We start from the raw sequence: 21,755 nt of genomic DNA, 5'->3' as shown, positions 1-21,755 counted from the left end.
CTGAGTCCTGCCCCCTCTGCGCATGCTGGTGACAGCAGCCACTCTCAGCCAGGTGGGAGAGGAGAGGGGCACCTATTTTATTCAAGTAAAGTTCAGAAGCTGCCTCCATGGGTGACTGTGTCTCTCACATTTCCTTGCCATCAGACAGGGCATGAGCCAGAGGGAGAGAGCCGGGGACAAGGACCGCGCCTTCTAGGGTGAGCAGCTCAGTGAGCCTCCGCCCTTGGCAAGCTCCCGCCTGTGGGCAAGGTCTACCACCCCAGCCAGAGGGAGAAGGGCCAGGGCTGCTGAGCTCCCAGGCCCAGCGCAAGGCAGACGCTACGTAAAAGTGGCGAACGTCATTTCCAAAGCCCAGTGGGGATATTTATGTGCAGGGGCCTGCATGACACACTGGTTCTTTGTTGAATTCTAGTAATTGAGTCATTTGCGTGTCGGGGTTGCTGTGAAGTCCTTTATTAACCCATAGTCAGGGAGATTTATAAAAAGGTTGACTAAAAATGACAAGACTAATATTGGTGTCTTAGTCTGCTAACGCTGCCATAACAAAATACTGTAGACTAGGTGGTGTAAAGAACAGAAATGTATTTTCCAACAGTTTTGGAACTGTAAGTCCAAGATCAGGTAGCCAGTATGGCCGGGCTCTGGTGAGGGCCCTATCCTGGCTTGCAGAGGCTGCCTTCTCTCTGTGTCCTAACTGGGCCTTTCACCCAGGCTAGAGGGCAGTGGTGCCATCATAGCTCACTGCAACCTCCACCACCCAGACTCAAGCGATCTTCCCACCTTGGTCTCCTGAGTAGCTGGGACTACAGGCATACACTGCCATGCTTGGTTAATTTTTTGTATTTTTTGTAGAGATGGGGTTTTGCCATGTTGCCAGGCTGATCTTGAACTCCTGGGCTCAAGCGATCCTCCTGCTTTGGTCTCCCAAAGTGCTGGGATTGCAGGTGTGAGCCACCGTGCCCAGCCTCTTCCTCTTTTCATGAGGGTAGTGATTCCCTCATGGGGCCCCACCCTCATGACCTGGTTTAAACCTAAATGCCTCCCAGAGGCCCCATCTCCAACACCATCACACTGGGGGTTAGGGTGTCAATGGCTGAATTCTAGGGGAAGACAAACATTTAGCCCATAACAACTGGAGAAGGAATGAAGGGAACACTTGGATTTCTGGTTGGGAAAGTTTCAGTTTAACCTGATTTCTCAAAACGGCGCCGTGAACCAGTGCTGTACCAGAGGCAGCCATCCTACCTTCCTGTTCCCGAGCCCCTTCCTTGGGAGCTGGATTGTCCTCAGCCCTGGAGGGGGCACCCTGAATGCCACTTCCCCCTACCCCGCTGGCCACAGCCGACCAGAGCAGAGCGGAGCTTTGGCCCAGGAGGAATCAACCCAGAGGCTGGGCAGAACTAACCGGATTCCCCCTTCCGGAGATGAGGATAGGAGTGGCGAGTGCAGCCACGGCAGGTCCCAGGCATGAGACAGACCTCTCGCTCAGGCCCAGCAGAGGAGGCAGGAGGCAACTCCTAACATCTCTCATCACCTCCAACATAAGCCCTTTGGCCTCTCCCTTCTGGAAGCTTCTCTCAGGTGTGCAGTGCTAGAAGCATCAAAAGCACCTTTGCACACCCTCATGTGAGCCTGTGAGTCTCCCCACGGGCCCCTACGTAGCGGGCAGGTGACTCAGACCTGAGGAAGGTTTCCTGAGGATGTAAGGTGAGTCCAGCAGTGGGCTGCAGGGATTCAGTCATGTAGGGGGTGCTGGGGCCTTGGTGGGGGGCAGAGAGGAGAATGGGAACAGCCAGCAAGAACGGAAGGTGAGAGGGAGGCAGAGGGTGACAAGGTCGTGTGGACCATGGGGCAGAAAGGCCAGGATTTCTATGCTGGCTCTGGAGAGTGAGTTATTTAAGAGGGAGATGTGTTTTTAAAAATGAGCAGTAGCCTGGCCAACATGGCGAAACCCCAACTCTACTAAAAATACAACAGTTAGCCAGCTGTGGTGGTGTGTGCCTGTAATCCCAGCTACTTTGGGAGGCCAAGGCAGGTGGATCACCTGAGGTCAGGAGTTTGAGACTAGCCTGGCAAGCATGGTGAAACCCTGTCTCTACTATAAATACAAAAGTGAGCCAGGTGTGGTGGCGTGCGCCTGTAATTCCAGCTACTTGGGAGGCTGAGGCAGGATAATTGCTTGAACCTGGGAGGCGGAGGTTGCACTGAACCATTGCACTCCAGCCTGGGCAACAGGGAGAGACCCTGTCACACACACACACAATATTGTAAATGTGGAAAGCAATTGATTGACGTTCGGGAAACACTAGACTGAAATGACCTGGGTGAGCCAGACACCAGAGCATGTTTCTGTTCTGAGCCAAGGCTTCCCTCCTCTCTTCATGCCAGACTGGTCCACTGTGAGTGGCAGCAACAGCATTTGTGAACTTTAAAGAAATACAGATTCTTGGGCTGTACCTAGAGGCCTGGAGGGTGGGGCCCAGGCGTCATTGTGACAAGCCCCCTGGGGGACTCTGAGAAGCCTGGACCCTTCTTACACTGACCTCAGCGAGTCTGCACATCTACGGAAAGTGGGTGCAGAGTGTGTGTTTGTTCAGGTCCAGGGGGAGGGTGCACGCCTTTCACCGAATCCCAAGAGGGTCTCGGCTCCCTAAGGTTCCTGCAGTCCTGTTTAGCTGACACATGATCGCCCATGCCCAGGAATCCATGTGCGTTAATTGTGAATAACCCAAACCCTCCCGGGAGGTGGCAGAGCATTCCTGGTGCATACAAGACAGCTCTGGCGAGTGTTTGAGGCCTCCCCAACCCGAGGAAGGCCTCTGGGACTGCCTGGTGGCTGCCCCAGGTGAGGCTGCCCAGCCTCCATGCCACTGGCCTCTGCTCCCAGACCTATAGCAGCACGGGGCACTCTTTCCCCCAAGGTCGATCCCAGCCTGTTTCTGATCCTTCCTGAATTCTCCATTTCCCTCTCTTGGCTTTTCTCTTCAAACGTCTCCTGACTGGCTTCTGGTGATGGTTTGCAGCTTAGACGGACCCTCGGCTGTCCGCGTGGAGCAGCCCTGCCTGCACCTTCCCCTTCCCCCTCCTTGCTAATATCCTCTAAGGCTCTTTCCTGGAGAACTCAGCCCCATTTGTTCCTCGGCTGGCCTGAGAAGCCACTCCACACACTCACCACCCTGCCCTCCCACCCCCACTGCAGCCCATGGAGACGTCTGTTCATCCATCGGCTCCTTTCTCTTCTAGCAAATGTTCACTGAACATCCACCTGCCTGGGGCCAGGCCCTGGGGAAACAAAGACTCGAAGGCCCAGCCCAACAGGCCAGATGGTCACAATACAACATAAAAGTGCCAAGCTGAGGCCATCCAGGAGGCCCCCTGAGTCCCAGCCATTGGGATCCCAGATGTTCCAGAACTTGGCACACACTGCAGATATTCAAATCACATGTACCCAATATTGGTGCTTGTGCCCCCAGCCCTAGCTTGTTGCTCCAACTTGGCTCTTGTTGTGTGGCCCCTGAATTGCCCTTTTAACCAACAGACCCAGCATTTAATGCATGCTGGAGTTTTCTGACCTTGCCTGGGTGAGGGCAGACAGGTGTCACAGTGATTCAGTCACTGTGCAAGACGGGCTAGCAAGCCGACTTCATTTCTGCAGCAAGCACCCCCTTGCTCTCTGCCACAATCATGTCATAACTTCTCCAGGACCCCCAGCCTCCCACCTCGCCTGCCTCTCTGTCCTTGTACCCAAGGTCCTTGAGAAAGCTGGAGGCTGGAGAGAGGAATTTTCCAGCAGCCCCTGACCCTGCAGCCCTGCAGGCGCCTGCCCGGCTTCTCCCACCCCTTCCCTTCTTCTGGGGACTCCTCCCTCTGCTCTGCTTCCCAATGACCCCTCCCATGCTCCCCGCTTTCCACCTGCACCTGCGCACCTGAGTGTGTCATTGGGACAGCTACAGCCCTCTCACGGCCTCCTCCAGCCCTTCTCCAACCCCTGGTCACATCAGGAGCACTTCTTGGCCTTAACTCCAGGCTGATCTGGGCTAGGAGCTGCTCTTCAGCCCCTGGAATCTGCACTGCCCTCCAGGGTCCTCTTCCCGTCTAGATTCTAGTGTGGGGTGCTTGTCAAGGCCATCAGGGCAGAAAGATGAGGTGACTGCTGGGAACCCCAGAAAACACCCAAACCTGGTCCTTTGTGGAAAAACACATGGTGCGTCCTGTCACACCCACGCTCACAACACTCCTTAAGGTGTTTAGGAAGCAGCGCAAAAAGCCTTCCCTTCCCTTACTGGCCCCTGCCTTCCCTTCCCCTTCCTCCTGCTCCCTCTCCCCTCACCCCCCATCGCTGAGGATCAGGCTGGGATTTGCCTCAGTTTCCCTTCCTCATCCTGCTGGGGGCCTTTCTTCGGGGCTGCATGGGCGTTTGGTTGAGGCAAAGGCTTTCTCCTGGCCCCTTCCCCCAGTCCTGGAGTCACTGGTTCAATGATTTTGACTGAGCTGCGTGCTGGGTGCTGGGCTGTCAGCTGTCACCCATGAATGTGCCTAGGGTGCCGCTGACAGCTACCTCCAACCTCCAGAGCCCAGACCCTCACTCTGAGTCCCATCCCAGAGGCTCTGCCTCCCCCACACCTGCTCCCAGGACTGGGGTGGCCACCACGTGCCCCTTTCACATGGGGTCTCTCTAGCCTGGTCACTTTCTTCCAGCCTGTCCCCGCTCCCTTCCCCCACACAAGTGGATGAATCCTCTCCAGGCAGAACAGAGCCCGTTGGGGAAGCAGGTTCAGGCCTGCTCCAGGTGGAAGGATGTCCAGGACTGCTCACCACGGCAGGGGTGACTAAAACAAGGACCATCTCAGGGTCAGGGCACTTGGACCTCTGACCCACAGGTGCAGGCAGTTTGTGACAGGTGGCAAGTGCACCCCTTCTCATTTGCAACCCATTCAGGGGTCTGGGAAGGACTTGATCAGTGTCTCTCATTTTAAAGATGAAGCAGAGCCTCCACCAGTGCACCTGCTCAGACTCACACAGATAAGGCACAGCTTGCCCCCTGGGTTCCCAAGGACCTGACTGCTCATAAAAACTTCCTCCCTACCCAGACATGTATACATGGCTGGTGGGAGTGTAAATTAGCACAACCTCTATGGAAAACAATTGAGGATTTCTCAAAGGACCTAAAATAGAACTACCATTTGATCCAGTAATCCCACTACTGGATATCTACCCAAAGGAAAAGAAATCATCGTATCAGAAAGAACCTGCACTTGCATGTTCCTCACAGCACTATTCACAATAACAAAGATGTGGAATCAACCTGTGTCCATCCATGGATGACTGGATACAGAAAATGGGGTCTGGCTGGGTGTGGTGCCTCACACCTGTAATCCCAGCACTTTGGGAAGCTGAGGCGGGTGGGTGGATCACGAGGTTAGGAGATTGAGACCATCCTGGCTAACACGGTGAAACCCTGTCTATACTAAAAATACAAAAAATTAGCCGGGCATGGTGATGGGCACCTGTAGTCCCAGCTACTCGGGAGGCTGAGGCAGGAGAATGGTGTGAACCCAGGAGGCAGAGCTTGCAGTGAGCCGAGATAACGCCACTGCACTCCAGCCTAGGTGACAGAGCGAGACTCCATCTCAATAAATAAATAAATAAATAATATAAAAAAGAAAATGTGGTCTATAGACACAATGGAATACTATGCAGCCATAAAAAGAATGAAATAATGTCTTTTGCAGCAACATGGGTGGAACTGGAAGCCATTATCTTAAGTGAAATAACTCAGAAACAGAAAGTCAAATACTGTACGTTATTCTTATAAGTGGGAGCTAAATAACATGTACACATGGATGTCGAGTATGGACTGACAGACATTGAGGACTCCGAAGGGTGGGAGGCTGGGAGCGGGGTGAGGAGTGAGAAATTGCTTAATGGACATAATGTACAAAATTTGGGTGATGGTTACACCAAAAGCCCAGACTTTGCCACTGTGCCATATTCATGCAATGAAACTGCACTCGTACCCCCTATATTTATACCAAAAAAAAAAAAAAAAAAAAAAAAAAAAGACTTTCTTCCTAGTGTGAATGGCAGATCAGATACACACGGACCACCTTTCTCTTCTCCTTCATCATGACAGACATTGCTAATCTATCACAGCACACTTTCCCTTCCAACATAAGATTGGATCTCGTTGTCCTCAGCAAATTCTGCAGGCAGCCATTAGCATGAATCAGCACCAATACATGGATGCCCCCAATGTGCCGTTTCTGGGATATTGACTGGCAAGTTCCCAGTCTGAGCAGCTATGGGGCTCTGAGTGCCCCATGGTTACAATCCGGAGGGCTGGAGCTGGCAGGGCCGCCCCTCAGATGTGTTCCCACATGGAGAGTGCAGTGGGGGAGCAGTGCCCTCGGGGCTGTCTCTACAACCCCAAAACACAGGCCCTGAGCACCAGCAGGAAGCAGCCACCCTATCAAACACTTCTGCCCAGATTCTCAGCTGGGAAGGTGAGGCTTTCCTGACCCGCAGGACCACTGCTTCCAGCGTGGATGCCCGTGAGCTTACAGGCCACTTTCTGGGGCAAAAAGTTCAGCATCTTGAGATGGTGAGATTATCCCAGACTATCCAGGTGGATGCAGTATATTCACAAGGCTCCTTATAAGAGGAAGGCAGAAGAGTCAGAGAGAGGTCTGAAGATGCTATGCTGCTGGATTTGAGGATGGAGGAAGAGGCCATAAGCCAAGGAGTACGGGCAGCCTCTGGAGGCTGGATAAAGCAAGAAACAGATCCTCTCCCAGAGCCTTCAGAAGGAAACAGTCCTGCCAGCACCATAGGTTCAGCCCAGTGAGAGCCGTGTTGGGCTTCTTGTCTTCTAGAGTTGTAAGATTTGCATTATTTTTTGTGTTGTTTTGTTTTGGTTTTTTGAGACAGAGTCTTGCTCTGTTGCCCAGGCTGGAGTGCAGTGGCACGATCTCAGCCCACTGCAACCTCTGCCTCCTGGGTTCAAGTGATTCTCCTGCCTCAGCCTCCCAAGTAGCTGGAATTACAGGTGCTCACCACCACATCTGGCTAATTTTTGTATTTTTTGTAGTGACGGGGTTTTGCAGTGTTGGTCAGGCTGGTCTCTAACTGGTGACCTCAAGTGATCCACCCACCTTGACCTCCCAAAATCTGGGATTACAGGCGTGAGCCGCTGTGCCTGGCCTGCATTGTTTTAAGCCACGGTTTGTGGTAATTTGTGACAGCAGCAATTGAAAGCTAACACACCCTTCTTACTGATGGAGCTCTAGCTCTGTGGGGTTCACCATTATTGCGTTCCCCAAAACTCTTTCCACACCAGCATTTACCAAGCCAGTTTTTGAAAAAATTGGAGCATCAGGGTTTTGCTGGAAAAAAATGCCTTCACTTCTCAAGCAATATTATTCACTGGAGGGAAGTCATCATTGGGTCTAATGTGCTGGCACCTCAAGGGAGATTTGGGGGCTGTAGAGGCTTCTGGGCTGATGACAGGTAAGCTTGAATGGCATCATCAAAAGAAGGAGTCACCTCCAACTTAGCCAAGCACAGAGCACGTGGAGCCGGTTTGGTGAAATCTTCCCAGACAGCCAATTCTCTTTATATTTGAGGGTTCTTGTGTACACATTCCTGTTTAGTGCTCAATCCTCTAACTATGTGCACTGATAAATTCACAGATAAGTGCTGCTGAAAGTTAACTTTTGCATTGGAAAAAGTGATCCATTTTCTTTCTCATGGCATATCAGGATAATAATAGCTATAATTTTGCAAGGGCCAAGAGCGTTCTATGCACCATCTCATTGAACACTCATGGCGATCCTGCATGATCTTTACTGTCCTTGTCCTATTTCTTTCACTTTTACAGAGGAGGACAGGGAGCATGGTGAGTCAGAGAGGTTAACCGGCTCATCCTAGGTCACACAGCTAGCAGGTGATGGAGGCAGGATTCAAACCCAGGCAGCCCAGCTCCAGCAAAGTGCTTAAGAGCATGATTTCTAAACTGTTTCTCACCACCTTTAATTTAAAACACGTTGGGCCAGGTGTGGTAGCTCACACTTGTAATCCCAGCACTTTAGGGCCTGAGGTGGGCTGATCACTTGAGCCCAGGAGTTCGAGACCAGCCTGGTCAACAAGATGAAACCCCATTTCTACAAAAAATACAAAAATTAGCCGGGCCTGATGGCACACATCTGTGGTCTCAGCTACTTGGAGGTGACTCCTTCTTTTGATGATGCCATTCAAACTTACCTGTCATCAGCACAGAAGCCTCTACAGCCTCCAAATCTCCCAGAGAACTTGGAGCGGGAGCAAAGGTAGATAATGGCCCAGCCTAGGTTTCTAGGAAGAATCCCTTGGCCCGCCAGGTAGCCGCCAGGTAACTCTGTGTCTGAGCCCTGCTCAGGCTGGTCATGGGTCTCCAGTGGGGACAGCTCACAGGGAAGAGCAGCGCAAACTGGTACCTAGTGAAGGCTGAGAAAGGGAGGAGGATGCACATCGGGGGCTTTAACGTGGCAGGACCCCAGCACTGCTCACATGAGAAGATGCTGGCTGTCTATGCATGCTACTTAATTTTGGCAATTTCTGTGACATTTCTCCAATGAATACACAAATCAGCTGTAATAATGTTTTCCCAAACACAGCTTAGATGAGCCTGTTGATTTTAGATTGAGCATCCAAATGGCTTCGTTATGACCCTGAGCTCCATTTCTTACCCTCGACTTGGAACCCAAGGTGGCCAGTGGCGAATGACTCTGCTCTTGATTTAGGAATGGTTCCAAAGAGGCCAGAAAACTGTAGAAAGTTGCAAGTGACTGCTCTGATATCTCAGGCACTAGGAAAAGTTGTCCAGGTGCCAGATGCCCTTTTCAATCCAGAAACAACTTTAAAATCATTTTAAAGTCCAAAGCTAATTTCCTAAAAAGGAACTTGGCAGAAAGGAAGGCTTTCCTCCAACGCTCAAGAATCCACCGAGGCATGTTTTTCTCACTCCAATGAGAGCAAAACTGTCTTGATCTTTGTCCTCACTCTCATGAGCAGATTTTTGACTTGAGAGCATCTTGAAAACTAAAGCCCATATGCGAGGGTTCTAAAAACTTCAAATACTTGGAAAATTTTCAGCCCGTTGGTGGGATTTAATGGGAATCTATTCTGGCTCAGCAATGCTGAGTATATTGGCTGAGAGTAGGAAATTGAGTTTTCTTAATCTGCTTATGTGGGTTGTGGTAAAGGGTGTGGAGGCAGCTTCGGGGGCCTGAAGTGATGGTGGAGAGCTTGGGAGAGGAGCAGGGAGCTTTGCCATCTTTTCACTTTGGGCCCAGAGAGCAACTGCACCCACCAATTGCTTGTTGACCGGCTGCATGAGGTACTCTCCAGGGATCTGGCCTTCATGGAGTTCACTGTCATGTAGCCTGAAAGACCGATACAAGCAGGTCGCACTAACTTGTACATCAGATAGAGCAACATTCCCCAAGTCAGTACCTTGGGACTGAACCTGGCCACTTTGGGGTGGGACCTAGGGGTCAAGGGCCTGAGGCCCAGCTTGCCTTCCTTATCCCCTGTTGCTGCCCCTGGGGTTCCCAAGGTTCTCTCATCCCTTGAAAGGCACTGTTCAAGTTGCTTGCCTTTCTGGAGAGCTTATATTTTGAAGGATTTGTCTCTGGTAGGAAACATACTCATTAAATAATAATGAATTGGGCCGGGCGCGGTGGCTCAAGCCTGTAATCCCAGCACTTTGGGAGGCCGAGACGGGCGGATCACGAGGTCAGGAGATCGAGACCATCGTGGCTAACACGGTGAAACCCGTCTCTACTAAAAAATACAAAAAATTAGCCGGGCGAGGTGGTGGGCGCCTGTAGTCCCAGCTACTCGGGAGGCTGAGGCAGGAGAATGGCGTGAACCCGGAAGGCAGAGCTTGCAGTGAGCTGAGATCCGGCCACTGCACTCCAGCCTGGGCGACAGAGCAAGACTCCGTCTCAAAAAAAAAAAAAAATAATAATAATGAATTGGCACCTCTGTTTCTTTTTAGTTTTTCAATAGATATTTCTGTTTCCTTTTTTAAAAAAACTTTACCATCTGCATCTTTTTTTTTTTTTATTTTTTTTTTTTTGAGATAGAGTCTCACTCTGTGGCCCAGCTTGGTGCAGTGGTTTGATCTCGGCTTGCTGCAACCTCCGCCTCCTTGGTTAGAGCAATTCTCCTGCCTCAGCCTCCCGTGTAGCTGGGATTACAGGCTCCACCATGCCTAGTTAATTTTTGTATGTTTAGTAGAGACGGGGTTTTGCCATGTTGGCCAGACTGGTCTTGAACTCCTGGTCTCAAGTGATCTGCCCTCCTTGGCCTCCCAAAATGCTAGGATGACAGGTATAAGCCACCACACCCAGTCCATCTTCATCATTTTTAAGTGTGCAGTTCAGTGATAGTAAGTATCTTTATATCCTTTATCACTCCTTCATCCCTGCATTCCTGCTCCACTTGCTGGCCTCCAGTAACCACCAATCTACTCTCTGTCATCATGACACCCACTTCACATTTTTAGCTCCCACATATGAGTGAGAACACGAGATATTTGTCTTTTGATGTTTGGTTTATCTCATTTGACATAATGGCCTCTACTTCTATCCATGTTGCTGCCAAAAGGTCCTTTTTATTTATTTATTTATTTTTAGAGATGGGGGTCTTGCTACTTTGCCCAGGCTGGATCTGAATTTGTGATCCTCCCACCTCAGCCTCCAGAGTAGCTGGGACTACAGGACACACCACTGCACCCAGTTCATATACCCATTTTAAAACTCATTGGCAACTTAGTGCCAGGTGCAGTGGCTCACCCTTCTAATCCCAGCACTTTGGGAGGCTGAGGTGGGAGGACTGCTGGAGCGTAAGAGTTTGGGATGAGCCTGGGCAAGATGGTGAGACCACATCTCTACAGAAAAAAAAAAGTAAAACTCCTGGATGATTGGCAATCAGAGCTTCTAGTTGTGGGAGACATGGTACTGGTGCATGAAGCTGCAGCCCAAAGTGAAGGCAACTGAGGCACAGCCAGCAGGTGCAGGGTGCAGAAATGAGGGATGAATTTCCCGTGGGACATGTTGGCCACCCAGACCCTCACTCTCATCTCTGTGGACTTCTGGGGTCCTGGCGTCTTGGGTTGGGCCATCCCCTCCACCTTCCCTCTGCTCCACCTGTCCTGTCTCTCTCTCTTTTTTTTTTTTTTTTTTTTTTTTTTTTTTTGAGTTAGAGTCTTGCTCTTGTCGCCTAGCCTGTAGTGCAATGGCATGATCTTGGCTCACTGCAACCTCTGCCTCCCGGGTTCAAGTGATTCTCCTGCCTCAGCCTCCCGAGTACTTGGGATTACAGGGGCCCACCTCCACGCCAATTTTTGTATTTTTAGCACAGATGGAGTTTCACTATGTTGACCAGACTGGTCTTGAACTCCTGACCTCAGATAATCCACCTGCCTCAGCCTCCCAAAGTGCTGGGATTACAGGTGTGAGCCAGCATGCCTGGCCGGCATCTTTTAAACAGATCTCATGCCTGTCTTGTCTCTGCCTCCACTGGGCCCGCACCTCACCTGCAGGATTTCCTCCCTCTTGCTAAAACCCTGCGGTTTCTTCACCTGGAATGTGCTATCTGTGAATGTATGCTATTTAAAGAACTTGCAGCATTCAATTCGAGCGAGTGTGAAAAAAATTACTACCTTATTTTCAAGGTACAGAGTCTTGCTTTATAATACATCAAACCACACCCCCAGTTCTCCCTCTCCTGGAAAATCATTAATAAGGGATGGAAGATTGTTGAATGATGCCCAGCTCAGAGGCCACCTCCTCCATGCAGGCCTTGATGATCATCCATCCCTTTGACGGTGCCCATCTTCCTCATTTGAACATGTGATTTTTTTTTCCTTGTCCACAGGCAAAGTGAGTTGAGACAGAAAGATTGAGAGATGGCCTCACCCAGGCTCCCAGGTCCTTAATCAAGCACCTGAGCTAGTTTCCCAAAAGCAGCCCACAGAGGGAGCTCCAGCAAACGGCCCCTCCTCCGTGCTCAGACCCTGTGTGGTCTCCCAGGGCGCTGGCCTCTAGGACGGCTGCCAAGCAAAGGGAGGAGGAGTAAGGCTGAAGGCCTCAGCCTCCTGGGGTGGGTCCTGCAGTCTGGAGGCAGAATTACGCCCCCTGGTCCGACCTCTCCCAAGGTGGGGAGACGTGGTCCCAGGCCAAGGGAAGGAATTTTTCCCAAGGCCCAGCAGCCTCCTGAAGACGCCATCGTGGTGGCAGAGGGGCTTAGGGGCGGGGATAAGGGGGGTCTGAAAAGAGGCAGTCCATCCAGGCTCAGAGATGGAACCCCGTGCTTAGCCGGGCCATGGCACCTCTCAGCCTCAGGATCCTATCACCGTTGTTGGGGTGAGAGGGGTGTTGTGCTCATTTCATGGAGCGGGGCTTCGAGCCTGGACTCAGGGGTGTGGGACACAGCATTGCTTCATCTCCACTAGCCTGAGGGCCACCATTTTCCCATCTGTGTCCCCAGCCCCACTTCAAAGCCTCACACATACATGGTGCACAGCAATTATCTGTGAAGGAATAAAGGAATTTTTGTCATTGGGGTCATGCTGGGGGGTGAGTTCAGAGCATCAGAGCTGACTGCTTACTCGGGAGGCAATGGGCCCATGCAGATGGGGAAGGGACATCATCTTGGGAGATGGGATGTCTGACTTGGTGCTGGTGTCTTCTGTGCCCCGGGAGAGCCAGCAGGCTTGGGTGGTTAGATTTGGTCTCCTCTGAGAGGCTCTGGGTGGCCCCACAACTTATGGGCTATTTTGTTACTGGTACAAGCTTCGGGTCTCCCACAGGCCAAGAGAAGTTCTTAAAGCAATAAAAAAAAAAAAAAAAAAGGAACAGAGACAGTCTAGCCAGATTGCCCAGGTTGGAATGCAGTGACATGATCATAGCTCACTGCAGTCTTGAACTTCTGGGCTCAAGCGGCCCTCCTGCCTCTGCCTCCTGAGTGGCTGAGGCTATAGGCATGCATCAGCTCTTCTTAAAGCAATTTATCTTCCCCGTCTCCAGCCTCATTTGTGTCCCCAGCCCTACTGGGGCGGAAAGCTGTGGAACGTTACTCACACGGTCATTGGTATCAACCCCTGGCTTTCCTGTGGGGATCCCTCCCTGGGAGGGGTTCCATGACAATTTGGGTTCCAGAAAGGGATGTGGGAGGAGAGTGTGGTGGAGGGAGGTGGTCTGTGGTCTCCCTTCATGGACCAGAAGCTTGACCCCTAAGGGGACCCTGGCTTCTGCTTCCTCAAAGCTAAGCAGTGCCAAGGGGCATCCTGAGACACAGGCAAAGGGGAAGCCTAAGTGGAAAAAGAGAGAAAGAGGGGCGGGGGGTGGGGAGGGGGGAGAGAGAGAGAGAGAGAAGGGGCGGGGAGGACAAAGACACATGGCAAGTGTTCCAGCCAGAGCATTCCCACCAGTGGCCTTATTGCATTAAGGATTTTCCCAAAAAGCAGAAATACATTGATAATCAATGGAACATAGCCAGCAGAGCTGTCACAAGCACAGGAATCACAAGTCCCACTTCTATGCAGCCAGAGACTGTGTGACTGTCCCAAATTTTAAATCAAGATAGACAATAAGAACCTACCACCTTCACATCCAAGAAAACTGTGTCCCCACACATTTCAGTCACACTGTGCTGTGGCTTGAGGCCAGCCAGGTGCACAGATCGGGAAGGTTCTGAGGGGTAGGGCCTTCTGTCTTTCTGAAAGGGGCCCCTGAGCAGGAGGGGGCAGTGCTGGGGGAGCTAAAGCGCAGTGGGCTGTCACTTCACGGCTATGACTTCTGTCTCCCAAGTGCACTTCCTGACCCTGAGATTTGAGCCATGGCCCACAGGAATCAGGGCACTTCCGTTTACATATACGCTTATTATCAGGACTGGCGTCGGGGGTGTGGGGCCTGTGCAGTCACAGGGCCCTGTTCTTAGAAGGTGCCCTGGCTTGCTTTAATGCTGTTGTCCTTTTGAAAGTCTTACTATTTTAACAAGGGCCCTGCATTTTTATATTGCATAGGGCCCTGCAATTATGCAGCCATTCCTGTTTTTGATCTCACTTGCCCCACAGCCGTAATGGAAGAGGGCCGGGAAGGAGTCCTTACCCTGATTCCCAGATGGTGAAACGGAGCGCCAGGAGGGGCAGTGCTAAAGCCGAGACCAGACAGGATCCCTTGGGTGAAATCTGGGGCTGCTGTTTCTCTTGGAGGCTCCTCTCAATGAACGGATGGGTGGCGATCTCCTCTCCTAACTGTCCTAGCAGTAACCTCTGTTCCATCTCCTGTTTTATCTCATTTTATTTTTTAAAAAAATACCAAAACCATGCTCTCACCTGCCAGTGAGGAGCTCACAGCGGTTGGGCTTCCTCAGAGGGTGTTCCTCTCTCGTCCCCTGTCGTGTCCAGGCACCTGTGAGCAGGCTGGTGTGTCCCCGGCTAAATCCACAGGCGCTCCATTCTGTCCCAGACAGCCCACAGTCAAAAACTTTGTCCTTTCCTGGAAAAGCCTCACTGGGAAGCATTTCTGACCTTTAGACCTGCCTCGGCCCATAGCTGGCCACGAGCCCGTAACAATCACTTCCCGGCTGGGTGTTTACCTTCCTGGGCCCCATGGGCTGAGCCAGGGTGGCAGCCACACACCTGACACAAAAGTGGTGCAGGAGGGAAGGGCTATCTGAGGGGAAGGCTGGGCATGGCTGGAATACCCGCCGCCCATCCAGAGCTAGGTAATTCTGATTGTCACACCAAGAGGGGCCCGTGGCACACCTGGCCCACCAACCTCAAGCGTTGGCCAGGCCAGCTGCACAGCCCTCAAATCTGAGATTTGGGAAAGGCTTTGGGGTCCGCCAGGGTTCTAGTCATTTCCTGCCATGGCCATCTGGCCTTAACTTGATCACTTCCAGGCATGGAACACTCACTGCTTTGTAAGACATCTTGCTCCATTATTATTATTACTGCTAATAGCTTCCTTTTATTCAGTGCTTACTACATGACAGGCCCTAAGCTAAGTACATTACATAATCTCTTATGTAATCCTTGCGTTGTCACTATGACCAGAGAATTATGCCTATTTTAAAGATGCAGAAACAGAGGCTCAAGAAATTGATCATCTTGCTCAAAGCCCCACAGCTAGTAAGCTAGGGATCCAGGATTCAAACCCAAGCCAACTAGTATCAAAACCACTACCATCATTTGCCAAGTTTAATTGCTACAATGTCCATCTTTATATACAACTCAAATCAGCATTTGTTTTAGCTATCTGTTCTGGTAACAAATTAACTCAAAGTGTGTGGCTTGAAACAACACTCATTTGTTTTTTTTTGTTTTTTTTTTTTTTTGAGACTGAGTCTGGCTCTGTCGCCCAGGCTGGAGTGCAGTGGCTGGATCTCAGCTCACTGCAAGCTCCGCCTCCCGGGTTTACGCCATTCTCCTGCCTCAGCCTCCGGAGTAGCTGGGACCACAGGTGCCCGCCACCTCGCCCGGCTAGTTTTTTGTATTTTTTAGTAGAGACGGGGTTTCACCGTGTTAGCCAGGATGGTCTCGATCTCCTGACCTTGTGATCCGCCCGTCTCAGCCTCCCAAAGTGCTGGGATTACAGGCTTGAGCCACCGCGCCCGGCTACAACACTCATTTGTAATTTCAGTTTCTGTGGCTAGAAGTCTGGGCACTGCTTGGCTGGGTTCTCTGCTCAGGGTTTCTCACAGGTTGCCATCCAACTGTTGGAGGGCCTGAGGTCTCATCTCATGGCTCCACTAGCGGGGATCCACTTCCAAGCTGCTGGTGTTGACAGGATTCAGTTCCTTAAGGCTGTAGGATGAAGGTCTCAGTCCCTCTCAGCTGTCAGCTGTGGCTGACATCCACCCATCCATCCACCCATCCATCTACCCAGAGAGGGCTATGGAGAGAGTCTGGGAAGAGGGAGGTCAGTCTTTTGTAATATACTTAAGTGTGTGATATTCCATCACTTCTGGCATATTCTACTCATTAGAAGGAGATCATCAGGCTGTTAGAAGGAAGTCACCAGGCACAGCCTGCACTCAAAGGTAGGGGATGACACAGGGCACAATACCAGGGGTGGGGATCCCTGAGGGTCATCTTTGAAAGTTCCCACAACCATCTGATTGCCACAAAACATGGGTTTCATTTTGTCCCTGAAAGCCAGACTGAAGTAGTCTCTCATCCATTCTCTCACCCATCCACCCACCCACCCATCCATCCATCCATTCATCATCCACCCATCCACCCATCCACCCATCCATCCATCATCCACCCATCCACCCATCCACCCATCCATCCATCATCCACCCATCCACCCATCCATCCATCCATTCATCATCCACCCATCCACCCATCCATCCATCCATTCATCATCCACCCATCCACCCATCCACCCATCCATCCATCATCCACCCATCCATCCATCATCCACCCATCCATCCACCCACCCACCCACCCATCCATCCATCCATCCATCCCTCCATCCATCCATCCATCCACCATCTACCCATCCATCCATCCATTCATCATCCACCCATCCACCCATCCATCCATCCACCCACCCATCCATCCATCATCCACCCATCCATCCACCCATCCACCCATCCATCCATCCATCCACCCATCCATCCATCCACCCATCCATCCACCCAACCATCTACTCATCCATTCATCCACCCACTCATCCACTCATCCATTTACCCATCCATCTACTCATCCACCCATCCACTCACCAATTCATCCATCCACCCATCCATCTATCCAGCCATCCATCCACCCATCTATCCACCCATCCATTCTCTCACCCACCCACCCACCCATCCATCCTTACATCCATCCACCTATCCACCCATCCATCCATCCACCTATCCACCCATCCATCTATCCACATATCCATCCATCCACCCACCATCTATCCATCCATCCATCCATCCATCCATCCATCCACCATCCACTCATCCATCCATCCATCATCCACCATCCACCTGTCCATCCATCCATCCATCCATCCATCATCCACCCATCCATCCACCCATCCACCCATCCACCCATCCATCCATCCATCCACCCATCCATCCATCCATCCATCCATCCATCCATCTACCATCCATCCATCCATCCATCCATCCACCCACCCATCCATCCGTCCACCTACCATCCATCCATCCCTCCATCCATCCATCCATCCATCCATCCATCCATCCACCCATCCATCCATCCACTCATCCATCTACTCATCCACCCATCCACCCACCCATTCATTCATCCACCCATCCATTCACCCATCCACCCATCCATCTATCCACCTGTCCATCCACCTGTCCATCCACCCACCCACCTATTCATCCATTCACCCACCGTCCACCCATCCATCCATCCACCATCCACCCATCCAACCACCCATCCATCCATCCACCATCCATCCACCCATTCATCCACCCACCATCCATCCATCCAACCATCCATCCATCCATCCACCCATCTACCCACCCATCCATCCATCCACCCATGCATCCACCCACCCATCCATCCACCCAACCATCTACTCATCCATTCATCCACCCACTCATCCACCCATCCATCTACCCATCCATCTACTCATCCACCCATCCACCCACCCATTCATTCATCCACCCATCCATCCACCCATCCACCCATCCATCTGTCCACCCATCCATCCATCTACCATCCATCCATCCACCAACCATCTATCCATCCATCCATCCATCAATCCACCCACCCATCCATCCACCCATCCACCCATCCATCTATCCACCCATACATCCATCCACCATCCATCCATCCACCAACCATCTATCCATCCATCCATCCATCAATCCACCCACCCATCCATCCACCCATCCACCCATCCATCTATCCACCCATCCATTCATCCACCATCCATCCATCTACCCATCCATCCATCCATCCATCCATCCACCTACCATCCATCCATCCATCCACCCATCCACCCACCCATCCATCCATCCACCTATCCATCTACCCATCCATCTATTCATCCACCCATCCACCTATCCATTCATCCATCCACACAACCATCTACTCATCCATTCATCCACCCACTCATCCAACCATCCATCTACCCATCCATTGACTCATCCACCCATCCACCTACCCATTCATTCATCCATCCATCCACCCATCCATCTATCCACCCATCCATCCACCCATCCACCCATCCATCCATCCACTATTCATCCATCCACCAACCATCTATTCATCCATCCATCCACCCACCCATCCATCCACCCATCCACCCATCCGTCTATTCACCCATCCATCCATCATCCATCCACCCACTATCCATCTATCCACCCATCCATTCATCCACCATCAATCCATCTACCCATCCATCCATCAATCCACCTACCATCCATCCACCCATCCACCCACCCACCCATCCATCAATCCACCCACCATCCATCCACCCAACCATCTACTCATCCATTCATCCACCCACTCATCCACCCATCCATCTACCCATCCATCTACTCATCCACCCATCCACCTACCCATTCATCCATCCATCCATCCATCCATCCATCCACCTACCATCCATCCATCCATCCATCCATCCACTATGCATCTATCCACCCATCTGTTCATCCACCATCCATCCACCAATCCATCTGTTCATCCACCATCCATCCACCTATCCATCCATCCATCCACCTACCATCCATCCATCCATCCATCCATCCACCTACCATCCATCCGTCCATCCATCCACCCATCCATCCACCCAACCATCTACTTATCCATTCATCTACCCAGTCATCCACCCATCCATCTACCCATCCATCTACTCATCCACCCACCCACCCATCCACCCATTCACCCATCCATTTACCCATCTATCCATCCAGCCATCCACCCAGTCATCCACCCATTTATCCACCCTTTCCTTCATTCGACAAACATTTGAGCAGGACACCATAAGCCAGATCCCACATTAGGTTCAAGAGATATTAGAGTAAGTGCATTAACTTCCTCTTTCCCCTCTCTGTCCCTTGCCACCAAAGCCTCTCAGCAGAGCCTTCCTGCATGCCAAGGTTGGAGAGGTGTCCATTAAGTGCTCTGTCTTCTGGGAACGTCGGCTGTTTCCTGCAACCCATTGTCAGATGCCACACTTATGAGACCCTCATCCTTCTGCTCACTCTTTTCCATCGTTCCACTCATTAAAAAAACAAAAAAACAAAAAACATATTTTAAGCAATTCCTAAATGTAAGTGTTGGTAGCTGGTGTGTGTGTGTGTGTGTGTGTGTGTGTGTGTGTGTGTGTATAGGATTAGATCTGAGTGGGGCCATGGGAGTGGAGCAGGGACCTCCTGGGGGGGCAAGGTTAGCAAGGGGCACAGGTGGAGGCCTGAGCCTTGGACTCACCAGCCTGTGGACCTGTCCCCCTACCCTAGCTCCCCAGGCCCAGGGCTGAGGGAATGAACTCGTGAGAAGAGGGTGAAGGGGGCAGTGGGGTTGTCATATTCAGGTGCCCAGTGGGATGACTTTGAAAATTAAAATTATAAGTCTTTCACAAAGGAGATCATTTCTTTCCTATTGAGCACCTAATACCAGTAGGTACTGTGCTAGGCCCTGGGGCTACAATTGGGTGGCTTTCTAAAGTGAATCTAATTTCCTTTTTTGTCCTTTGCTCCATCTCACTGCCTCAGAACAGGCCCCCATCAACTCCTACCCGACAATTGCAATGTCCTTTAAATGGGTCTCTTGGCTTCAGTCTCTCCCAATTGCTTCCAGCCCTCAGCACCCCATCCCACTCAGTATCCATGTGAATCTGCTGACACAGATCTGATCTTGTCACTTTCTTGCTCAAAAACATTTTATATAACCTATGTTAACAGTTATATGAGTGTTCTTCCAGAAATGTTCTATCTATATGTAATCTCTACCTCCCTGCCTCTCTCTCCCTCTCTCTCTCTCTCCCTTGTGTGTCTGTTCACGTACACACACACACACACACACACACACACACACACACACCCCTATATCCTTTGTTTTACTTAGGCAGGATCTCAACATGTATGTTCTGTTCTGTATTACTGTTTTGGTGGTTTCCCAATTTAGCACACTTTGAAGTTCTTCACTGTTTTTAATGGCTGTTGGCTGTTGTGCTATAGAAATATTCTGGGATGGTACTGAGAAATCCTTTTCAGGGCCTGCAGTGTCCTTGACCTGAAACTTTTGTGATGCTTTTCAGAGTGATAATTTTGGTAGATCATTAATGAGCTTAATAGTCATAATCCAATTGTTTCAAATGGATTTTCACAATTTTGCATTGGTAGGAATTGAATAATTAATATAATGAGTTTAATTCATTATAAGGTTTTTTTTTAAGATGATAAAATACCTTCTCATGTTAAGTTTGCTTTAAGGGGTGGGAAGAGGAGAAGAATCTAAATGTTTTAATTGTTATTGTTTTGATTATTTTAAAAAGTAAAAATTAACTATATAAAGATGATGGACCAGGCCTGGTTAAGAAAAAGAACTGAACAGAAGCAGGAATACTTATCAAAACAGCTACTGAGCACTTGTGAACCAGGCACTGCTCTAAGTGTTTTATAAGGATTAACATGTTTAACCATCCCTACAGTCTTAGTATGAGGAAGCCAGATCTAAAGGGGTTAAATAGCTTTCCCAAGATTCTATAAATTTTCTGGAATATACAGTAATGCTGGATATATATTTTTTGTAATATAAATATACAATTCAATTGAAAACAAGAAAGGTACATGTTCAGGTGCCACAAATGAAGAAATAATTCTATATTTACCTTGGTGAGCTGAGTACTTTAGGGAATGTAGCATACATTCCTTATGGTGTTTGTTATAAATTAATGGTTATGGGGAAACAAGAATCAAAGCCTCTGAACTTGAACACAGCAGGAAGCTTGAAGAGGTTGATTATAGATCAGAAGTAAAAAAAAGTCCCAGGTCATGGATAGAAATAGAATTACCCACAAGAAAGTGGAGAACAAGATGGATCCACACATGGGATCTAACTTTTAGCCACTCATGATGTACAAAAATCTCAAGATGGAAACAGAGAAAAAAATTTGAGAATTTGTGACCTCTTAAGCCTTATGTAGAGGCAACTAGGGGGAGGTCTCTACAATCTGGGGCACTGGCAGGAACAATTCCACCATCACTCTGAAAGGATAATTTCCATATAAGATGAGCTCATAGGCAGAAATTATAAAACATATTGGTTTTAAGGAAGACCAGTATGAAAAGCATACATTATTAAACATGATAATAACAAGTTATAAAACATTTGAGAAAGTCCAACAAAATCCCACAAAAATGGGAGAGTTGACACATGAGAAAATAGAAACAATAGAATAATGTAAAAAAAGACTTTAAAAACTAAGTATGTGTTTCATGTCAGAAGTGGGTGTGTGACATAATTACCTTCTTGGGATTTCAAAGTGCAACAATTAAGTCTCTCCCGACCTCAGTCAGATGATAACAAGTCTTCGCAAACTTGGCATTCATAAGTACTTGACCCTGGATGGAGGAAAAGGTTAGAAATGTTTGTGTGTGAAGAAGGTAAGTATATTTGTTTGCTAGGACTGCTATAACAAAAATTACCACCGACTGAGAGGCTTAAGCAACACAAACTTCTCACAGTTCTGGAGGCTGGAAGTTCAAGACCAAGGTGTCAGCAGATTTGTTTTTCA

General features: G+C 49.9%; 3 protein-coding genes across 4 annotated transcripts in view; 1 reads left to right on the top strand and 2 right to left on the bottom strand.

The window, feature by feature from the left end:
- LOC126932574 (ephexin-1-like) overlaps window positions 1–14,548 on the bottom strand; it is an 84,959-nt gene extending 70,411 nt beyond the window's left edge. For both annotated transcript variants that reach the window (XM_050751571.1, XM_050751570.1), the window contains exon 1: window positions 14,381–14,548. The gene's annotated coding sequence lies outside the window, so the exon portion shown is untranslated. The remainder of the gene's footprint in view (window positions 1–14,380) is intronic.
- The window catches only part of DGKD (diacylglycerol kinase delta), a 681,592-nt gene that overhangs the window by 194,547 nt on the left and 465,290 nt on the right, over window positions 1–21,755 (top strand). The window lies entirely within an intron of this gene.
- Window positions 1–21,755, bottom strand: part of LOC126932571 (ephexin-1) — a 334,934-nt gene that overhangs the window by 121,732 nt on the left and 191,447 nt on the right. The window lies entirely within an intron of this gene.

Source organism: Macaca thibetana, chromosome 12 (genome assembly GCF_024542745.1).
Source record: "Macaca thibetana thibetana isolate TM-01 chromosome 12, ASM2454274v1, whole genome shotgun sequence".
NCBI lineage: Eukaryota > Metazoa > Chordata > Mammalia > Primates > Cercopithecidae > Macaca > Macaca thibetana.
This window is presented reverse-complemented; position numbering and strand designations above follow the sequence as displayed.